The following is a 10,644-nucleotide window of genomic DNA, read 5'->3' on the forward strand; positions in this document are numbered from 1 at the left end:
ATTTGTTCATAATGGAACCTTCATCCTGGATGGGGTCTGATGCCTTCTTTCTTCTCTTTTTTCAAGGGTACTTTTACAAATTTTTTTTTCTCATAGTCTGCATACTACTATCACATGAAAACTTTAAAAAAAGTGAACACAAAAATGGACTTCTTGATTGAATATCACAAGTTCAACTTCTTTTTCAATGAGTTAATTTGAACATCAATTCCATCAAGTTCTGAAGTTACTGAGAGCTTTACGTTTCAGTTCCAAACATTTTAAGTCATTCAACATGGTGCGTTTTGCTTTCTCTTGTTCTTCGTAGGTGTCTTTTTGCCTTTTGAGGACTTCTCGCCTTCGTGAAGATGCATTTCGCACAGATAGTATCAAAGGCTTTGTGACTGCAACGGCCTTCACACCACCTGCTGCTTGGATTCCACCATACACTGACCGCTGAGCAATGAGAGTCTTCTGCCAGATTCTCTACAAGGCATTCCTTGTTGACAGAGAAGCACCTTTCTACTGCAGCATTACCATGAAATAAGATCAGAAGTTGCTTGAAGAATTTCAGTGTAGCTGGTTCAACAAGGCTGGTTTCGGTGATCAGCTTCATTAAGTACTGGTCAAGTTTATAATATTTCCTGGAGAAAGCTTTTAAAGCTTCTTTCACCTTGCTTTTTTCACAGAAGCAAATGTAGTTGTTTTTTTTACCAGATCAGCAACTTCAGGAGCCATGTACTTCTTATCCACAAATTCTTCCAGGGCTGAATTCACATGTGAAGAACGGAGGTCCTCATTCAACATCACTTCAGGATCCAAGCAAGTTGCGCCTCTAACAAGCTTCATCTTGAGAGGGCATTTAACACTCAACTTTGTAAACATAGTACCTAAAAACGTTCTGCAGTCATTCCTGAACTGTAGTACATCAGCTTCTTTCAAATTCTTGCATGCATTTTTTGCTCCAAATTCAATATCAATATCACGGGCCAACTTCAAATTACTTTCTTTGGAGATGTCTAGTTTCATTAACTAGTTTCATTGGAGGACTTGTCATTTCTACCATCACATTTTCCCTCACAAAACGATCAGCCACCTTTCGCAACAAGGAAAAGAGTTCCTGGTACATGAATGGTAGCAGACAGTCATTAGATTGAAACAGTGTCAGAAATGGTTCCAGCATAACGGACACAGACAGTAAAAAATTTAGCTTCGCACTAAGGAGTTTATCTTTCAGGAACTCTTGCACCTTTCCAAAGTTCTTTGATACAGGTGGATTTTTTTTTCTACGCTTTCTACATACTTTTTTAATGCACCAAGAACTTCAATGACTCGCTGGAAAACATCAGAGTTTTGTGTCCACCTGATTACGCAGAATTTCTTCGGGAACTTTGTTGATCCAGAATAATGAATAAAATCAGCTCTTCTGCTGGGAAAGTCCTTAAAGAGATAATAAGCTGAGCGACAAAATGTGTGCATTTCTCATCCAGTTTTTTCATGAGCAGTTTTGTATGAACCATGCACAGTGTGCAATATACAAGTCCCTGTGTCAAGCATTTCAGGATTGTCTGGAGATAATTCATCCTTCAACATGTTCTTCATATCTGTCAAAAATCGGTGGTTGACATTTGGACCATCCATAGAAATTTGGATTATGTTGTTGAGAGAAAGTCCAAAATTCCCCAAAGCTATTCTAAATGCTTCACTTAAATCCACAGCCGTTGAGTGTCCAAGAAAGGCAGACGTCAAATAGCTTGTTGATACAGAATTTGCGTCACTGTTCCAATACCGAAGAACAATATCCATTTGTCCTCGCTGAGCCACTTTATTTAGACTCTCATCAAATGATACGGTGTACCATAAAGAAGTTTTAACTTCACGAACAACCAAATTCTGGAAGTAGGGACCTAAACCATAGGTTATCATGTATGCTAGCTTATCTTTTTGCATATGGAATTTCTGAGCTATGGCGCTATCACTAAACATAAGTTGAGAATTATTATATTATTATATAGGTTATTATATATTATATATATAATAAAGACAAAACAAATTATAAAAGAAATTCGTTTTAAAAAAATAGATCATCAAATTTAAAATCTGCAAACTCAAACGAATAATATTATTTGCATAAGTCTAAAGGCCCAAAAATACACAATTTACATTTCTTAGAAGTAAAGAAATAGCAGATCAGAAAGTTGGACAGTAAAAAGTTGTTACTATATTACAGAGACTAGAAGATGAAATGGGGAGCAGCTAGGACGACAGTAGATGAAATGGGGAGCAGCTAGGAAGACAGTAAAGTACCAGTTAGCCAGCACTAACTGGTGGGGGAAATTCTCACAATTACTGACCTGATACAACTGTTTCAGTACATGCAGTATGAGGTATAAAAGTATGAAGTATAAAAATATACTCTGAGATTTCAGATTTTCATGACCAGTTGGGTAAATAAAGAACTTTTTCATGGCTTTCATGACCACTAAGCAAAATATATGACTTTTTCATGACTTTCATGACTTTCATGACCAGTAGACACCCTGTTTTACGTCCCACGGTTATGCCGGTTAGGCTAAAGGAGACGGTGATGATGAGTAATGAATGAAATGGTGGAAGGAAGAAGTGGGAGTAAACGGGAGAACCCCGAGAAAACCCACGTACACGGTGTTTGTCCACCACAAAATTCACTTGTTACGCATGTTGAGACGGAGTGACACCCAATTCAGAACTACAAATGTTATGCGAGTTTAAACTTAATGCAGATGAACTGAAATGATGGTGCTTCAATACCACATTAACCGATGTAGTATATCTGCTTCCGTTTATGAAATATAAATTTGGGAACATGATCACAATACTGAAATCTACATTAGAGACTTTCGCTAACCTGCTTCATTATATGGGGAAGAAGTTGGGAGAAAAGCAAGACAAAAAGAACAAACAAATAGCTGAGAGGTATCCAGATGGACGGCATATTGGAATGCAAGATAATATGGTAGTGTTACCAGGCTGTAAGTGGATGTAGTTTGGTGGAGGAAGATAATGGGACGAGTAGGTCGGTAGGAGTGCAGGAGAGCAAAGGAATAATAAGTGATAATTAAAAAAAAATGCATGATAAAGGGAAAGAGATTGAAAAATGAAAAATACTGAAAATAATAAATAAAGTTGAAAATACAAAATGAAATGTAAAAATGAGAAGGTAATATCTGTTTTTAATTTTTGTTTATTTTTATTTTTAATTAAAGTTTTGTTATTTATATAAAAATACAAGAGAAAATATACGGCATCTCACTTCATAATTACACTTTCACATTGTAAAAATAATAGCTTGTTAGTAATCTGAAGGAGTTGAGTCTTTTCAAACTTATATTTTATTTTCTATTGGCCAGAGATGACAGACTACTACAGTTTTTCATAATATGACTGAAGAACATGTAAAATCTGGGAAAGTTGTTTAACCCTCTGCGTTCCGGGGGTCATTTTCCTATGTGCGTGCTGTAATACCAGGTTTTCATTTACTTTTAAAAGACTGTTTAGACCGTTATATAAGACATAGTTATTATGCACGCGCGAGGAGAGCATTCATATTATTGATATATATATAGCGGTATATGTATATGTCTGCATTGTGGAACAATTGGACTGAAAAAGGGAAATTTTGATGTTCTGAAGGGATTTTATGCTCCTTCAGGTTAACAAAACTAAAACTGACCGGAGATCAAAGACAAATTTTCTTCTTTCCTCTTTTTCCCGATCTCGAATTTGCTAATTGTTTATCGTAATAAAAAAAAAAAAAAAAAAAATCTTGTGTCGTAATTGAATGCTCCCTTAGGCCTGTCATCTACTGAGATAAGACTTTTTTTCTGTCAGTAAGGTGCTGTCACCTAAAGAAAAACAGTAGAACTAACTTGTGCAGTGCATCAACTAAAAAAAAAAAAAAAAAAAAAAAAAAATCACCAGCAGGATACGACCCTTAATAAATGATACTTTTTCATGACGTCCGCATGGATATCACTGTTATTTTGCAACGGAGTATTTTATAACACCTACATGGATGTCACTGGTACGCAAGAAGTTAATATTTCTCTTACACTTCTTCCTAGATCGTTGATGAGGAGATTAAATTATGTTCTATGCAGTGAGCAGATACAGCTAATTCCTCAGTTTTACACACCAATCTCATTGAAATTTTGTTATATCGCTAGTTTCAGGATATATTTACGTCCAAATGCAACTTTTCAAAATAACACTAAAGTTGCGATTTCAAATGTAGTCGGATTTTTTTTTTTGCATAAATTTCAAAAATTGTATATTCTACTATATATTTACATTTTTTTTAAAAAGTTTCTGTTACTCTTTTAAAACATCTATAACGAATAACAATAGTTATTTTCTCCTTCTTTGACAAGTATTTTTATTTGTTTGTTTCCTTAGAGTGTTGAACGTACAGTTTACTGTAAGATAAGAATCCTTTGATCTTCCACCAAAAATCGAATCCGAATCTCTCACACCAAAGAAGAGATTGCTGTTAAGCTAAGCAAAAGGTTTAGTACTAATACTCTGTAGAACCCACTTTCTACTTTTGAAGCAGGCACAAATGATCTGGTTTTGAATTATCTAGAACTGAGATCCACTACTATAATATAGCCTCAGGTAAACTGGTCGTTTGTGAGATTGTGAGATCACATTTACCTAGTAAATACAACATACACTAAAAACTTCTGTTATAGTTCACACCATTTATTTTTTGCCTAAATGCTATATATATATTTCATCTGAATAAATCGAAGAATTTTTGAAAATATTAAAGAACTTAAATTTTTTTTTTAATTTTCAAAAATGATAAAAAATTCCTCAAATGTAAAGCAATTACCACGCATTCTATTTTCTTAATTCAGTTCCTTTCTTTTATATTATTGGGTTGGAGCGTTTGAAGTGTATAAATGTCTTGCATATAGTGTATTCTGTTGTATATTTTTACAAAATAAATATTAGATTATCCGAAATTTTCTAAATACTTTATTACAAAACTAAAGGGTGATTTAAAAAAAAAAACACGGATTTCATTTGGATCTAGAATTTCTAACTGAAGTCCGATTTTCATGCGGTTTGTGGCAAATGATCAAGGAGGAATCGAAGATTTATGAAACTATGTTTACTTGTTTAAATTCATCCGGGGTAATATAGGCCATACCTCAACAAAAGCAGCAAATATTCGCCAGTCTACCTTACAATTGGAATGAGATGCGGTGCGGTATGGAGATTTGAGAGTTTTCTTCGTTAGATAGCAACCTCGCCAAGTTCAATAAGAAACAGGAAACTGGGCCGTTGTATTGGGAATTGTACTGTACAGTTATGTGCTGGCTACTGTGTGAGTATGATCGGGAGACAGTGAGAATAATGTACTCTTTGGAGCAACATAAGTTTATTGTTAAAAGTTTTGGGAGAACAAAATCTGTTGTTGCTACGCAAAGGGCTTTTAAAAACAAGTTTACCTCACGTTCTGCCCTAGATAGGAACATAATATGGTCGCTAGTGAATAAATTGGAAGAAACAGCATCGCTTCTGAGTGAGACGAGGAAGCACCGGACCCCGCAGGCGGGTGTTGTGGAAGATGCAAGTTATCGACTACTTAGGTCGCCCAAGAAATCTCTTCGTCGTTTGTCGCAAAAAAACCGGCTATAGTTATTCAACATGTGATTTATGGGTGTTACCACTAATATTTACTTTGTATTCTCACTAACACTTAATATGTATTCTACAATTTCGCTTCAAAAATCCGAAACCTCATTCCAATTGTACGGTACACTGACGAATATTTGCTGCTTTTTGAGATGTGGTCGAAATTTCCCCGGATAAATTTAAACCAATAAACATAATCGCATAAATCTCCCATCCTTCCTTAATCATTTGCCACAAACCACATGAAAATCGGCCTTCAGTTAGGAATTCTAGACCCAAATGAAATCCGTGAGTTAAAAAAAAAAAAAAAATCAGCCTGCAGAAAAACATGATAGGAACCAGTGAACTGAAGAATAAAATTTACAACAAAGGACCCCGACCAGTGTTCGAAGTGGAAAAAAAGCAGAGGCGGTATATTTTATTACGATTTTGACTCCACATACCGGCTATCTACATGCTGAAATACAATAAGGGTACGTTGCCTAAAAGATTGCATTTCTGTTTACATAATGACTCAAAACCATTGAAAAGCTTCTCTGTAGTTACGCGAGGGACATGGAGAGACTTTCATCCCCCACCAACAACTTTCTTTAAAAAAATTAAAAAAATATATTCTTGTGTTGTATTATAGAGAATTATACATGAAAATTCTCAAAAACCGAGCTTCTATATTAACAATTTCCTGCAGAAAAACTCCCAGACCCCCTATTTGACTGAGAAGTACTCTAAACTCCCAGAGTATTCGCCCTCCACAGCAGATATTTCCTAAATTCGCCCATACTCAAAACACGACATATGCATTAAGGTAAGACACACACATACATAAGAAAGAAAAAAAAAAATCAATATGACACATCAAAATATAAACTAGATGAGCTTCTTTGAAGACATCCCATTTTAGAAACAAAAGACAGGAAAAAGATAATAAAAAAGTCGGTGCTGGCTACAGAAATTATTTGTAACTAAGAAATAAAATCTTTTTACGTGCAAAGCTATTCGTCAATTAGTACGTATAAAAATGGATTTATTAAAGATATTTAGCAGTAACGGTATGTCTTGATTACTGAAAAACCAGAGGTAGTACGCCTTCAACACTGAAAAACCAGAAGCGGTATGGCATACCACCGCATACCGTCTCACTTCGACCACTGGCCCCGACTGAACTGTGTTAACTGTACTGTTTCGGCACTCCACTGAACTGTACTGTTTCTCAGTAGATCTCTAGAACTTACGCACAATTTATCTCACTTGTTATAATTTTACTTTGCAATATTTCGTGTGGACGTACAAATAATAATAATAATAATAATAATAATAATAATAATAATAATAATAATAATAATAATAATAATAATAATAATAATAATAAAATAAAATATGAAAAAACTGTTAATGTAATCATGTAAATTTCTTGCACTAAAATCACCTTTTGAAAGTGTTGTTACTGTGAAAAGCTTTTTCCAGTTGTGTGTGTTGCGAAGTTAGGGGTAGTAACTAATCTTAACAAATTTGACTAGTGCTCCTAAACCTATTTCTGAATTCTGAGGAGTGTGTTTGGCTTACGAAATGCTTACTATAGATAATTTTGTCTTTCGTTTCACCTCTTTGTGAATATTGAACTTCATTTGAATAATAAACATTATTACTTTCATATTTAAATCCCACTGAAAGCTCCCTTTGTCCAGATTTAAACTTCGAATCTTTGTTCTGATAAAAAGTGATTCACATACATTTCTTTCAATGTAAGATGACGATCTACGTAACACTTTAAACTATCCAATATTATGTCTAAATACAGACGTTTCGAGATACCTGACTCAGCAGTATCTTCACTTCATGCGTCTCTAATGTGTTCCTTTAACTCTGTTTCTATGTTTCTCTTTGTCGTTCTAATGTAATATTCCGAACATTCACAATTTACCCTGATATACTCCTGACTGAATTAATTTTTATATGTATCCCGGGCTAAACCTGGATGGGAACTCCGAATGCGCTGGATGCGTGTGTGTGAGTGTTTGTGTTCACACTAGGCGTTTCTTGTGTGCGCGCGTGTGTGCTACAGGAACTGTTACCTAGCTAGGGATTGGATGGCAGGAGTATCTCAGACTGGAATAAGGTTAGCCGGTGTGCGGATCTCAGTTCGGATATAGGTGGTAGGACACAACGGACCAGGGCTTGCACTAAGTGCTCTGAGTGAGCCCTGGATCTCAAACCTGTATCACTGAGATTACTCGACAAGGATACTCGACTGAGAACACTCCTCCATTGGACAAACATAAACCACTAGGGTCAGCTAAAACTAATGTAGCCATAGGGAAATCGTGTGTGATTACAACTATATTGGAATGTGTTGAAAAAAGTGAGAAGAGTGAATATGTGCAAAAAATCTATGTGACTGTAGCCAGTGGTAGTGCTTAGTGTTGTTATTCCAGTGTTAATCAGTGTTTACGGTGAAATTAGAAAGACACACAGGGAAAAACCAAGTGAAAATCGTTTAGTAAATTAGTGCATTTTTTAGTGAAACACAGGAGAGAAGCCCAAAACCATACAAGGATTAACCAAAAATCATACAGGGAGAAACCGAAGAAAGAAGAGGAGACCAAAAATAAATAAATAAATAAATACATAAATAACAAATTAGTGTCCATACAGAAGTGGATTAAAAAAGTGACACACCCGTATGTGCCACTTTGGCCACCTGGGTCCGAAAGAGTTATTGTACATTTGATTATTTTTTTTTGATTAGTAACTCGTGTTGTAGTAATTATAGTCTTGACTAATAATAATATCGTTGTAGTAAACAATCACTTTGTAAGGAAAATTTTCTCTCCTTTTTAAATCTTAGTTCCAATACTGTTGCTGAGAAATGCAGGGTGTTTCAAAATGAATGTCGGGGATTTAAGTCTTCGTAATACCTATTACATTTTACGTACAATTATAAACAATACATCAAATAAAAGAACACCTCAAACAGTTTTTGCTTCAAGTGTTCGATGTGAGCTTCATTCGTCAGACGGCACACATTGAGTCGATAGGTGAGAAAGGCCCATAAACTTTCCGCCATATGGCACAAAACATTCAATTCACACAAACGGTTGCACTGTAACTACAGATTCAATCTTTGCAAAATTAAAACACAAAAAAGCTTTCTGCTCTCTAGTCTCCATCTTTGCTACTTGCTCTTTCTAACGGCAGACAGAGGAAACAATGCATGGCATGCGTGTGTACAAAACTGTTTGAGTTGCTCTTTCATTTGATAATACTTATAATTGTAAGTTAATTGTAATAGATACTACAAAGTTTCAAAACCCTAATATTCATTTTGAAACACCCTGCATTACTTCAAATTATGTCATCCTATATTCATGTTTTGTATGTGCACTCATGTCCAAAATTATTGTCGCATGTCTATAAATATGTTGTTGTAGGAATATAATTTGATAACGAATCCGCCTGGTATTTCTTATAATGTTAGTATGTGTATAATCGGCAAAGACATGTATGTGGCAAATTTCATGTCAAAACAGTAGTAAATAAGAACAATAAAACGAAAATAAAACTTTCTTGTCCATTTAGCAACATTTTCTTTTACACTTTCTCATTTTCGTATTTATAATTCTTTTCCTTTGAAATTTACCACAAATATACATTTTCCTATTATACTCATAGCATCAGTATTAAAAGTACCCTGCAAAATCATTATCGAATTATATTCATACAAGAAGACAGTTATAGATATGCGACAATCATTTTGGACGTGAGTGTACATATCATCAGGGCCGGCCCTAGGCAATTTGTCGCCCGTGCAATGACGTACTTTGCCGCCTCCCTCTTTCTCCAGAAAGAACAAATCGTAAAAGTCATGATTTTAAGTATGCTACTCCAGCATGAACAACGAAGGGGAGGGAAACTACACGCACTCAGAAAGGCTTAAATACTTACTACAAATACAATCTTGTTGCGTTTGTTTTTTTTTTCTTTAAATATTAATCTATTATGATAATGAAAGATAAAGCAAACACATCTGAAAGATGGTAATCCTTTTTATAGAATTCATTATTGAGCTTCAATCTCATTATATCAGTTTGCAATAATCCAGTGCAACTAGCTCTTTTATCTTTATTTCTTGATTTTCCTTCTACATCTGTTATTTTTCTTTAAAAAAAAGTTGTTTCCACCTTCAATGATAACGATCTTAATTGCGATAAAGACAAAAGAAGCTTTTATATCAGAACTCTAATAACTAACCAAAGAGGACAGGGGTTCGAGAATTGAGTTCTTGTTTTTGACAACAATCAAACAATTCATGCTCGGGTTTGTTTGACCATTTGCTTTAGTGCTGTTCATATTACCTTAAACTAATGCGACCTATACATGATTTATGAATGTAGTATTCAAATAGAAGGTCAGCTTAGTAGATTTAACTACCATGATAATAAAGTCTGTTTCCAACAAGAAATATTTATTTTAAATAAAATACTTATGACAGATATTGCAGCCCCGTGCAAATGCGCGTGTTGCACATATGGTAGAGCCGGCAATGCATATCATATATCTAGTCGACAAATTATTTATATATGATATTCAGAAAAATATTAGTAGGCAAATTAGTATTAGTTTTTACCTTTAGACAAGTTATTTGCATTTTATACTGTTTGTGATATTATTTTCGTACTTATTAAAGGCCTACTTTCAAGAATAAAAACAAATGTTCATTTATACTTTTATTTCTTGGTTGATATTGGTGAAACACCACAGAAACCCGAATTATTAGTACGTACGCTAATCATATAAATTGTAAAATATTTGTACCGTATCAGTATCTAGTATTTAATTTATGTTGCATTTTATGGTAATTACACCTACATAAAAATACTTCAGACTTAAATGACGTAAGATACATTACAATTGACAATTAGAAAAAGAAAACGAAATTTAGAAAAAAACGAGAGGCAATGTTTTTTTTGTAAAAAAAATGTACAT

The sequence above is a fragment of the Thermobia domestica genome, chromosome 13, assembly GCF_964235325.1.
Source record: "Thermobia domestica chromosome 13, izTheDome1.hap1.1, whole genome shotgun sequence".
In the NCBI taxonomy this organism is placed as follows: Eukaryota; Metazoa; Arthropoda; class Insecta; order Zygentoma; family Lepismatidae; genus Thermobia; species Thermobia domestica.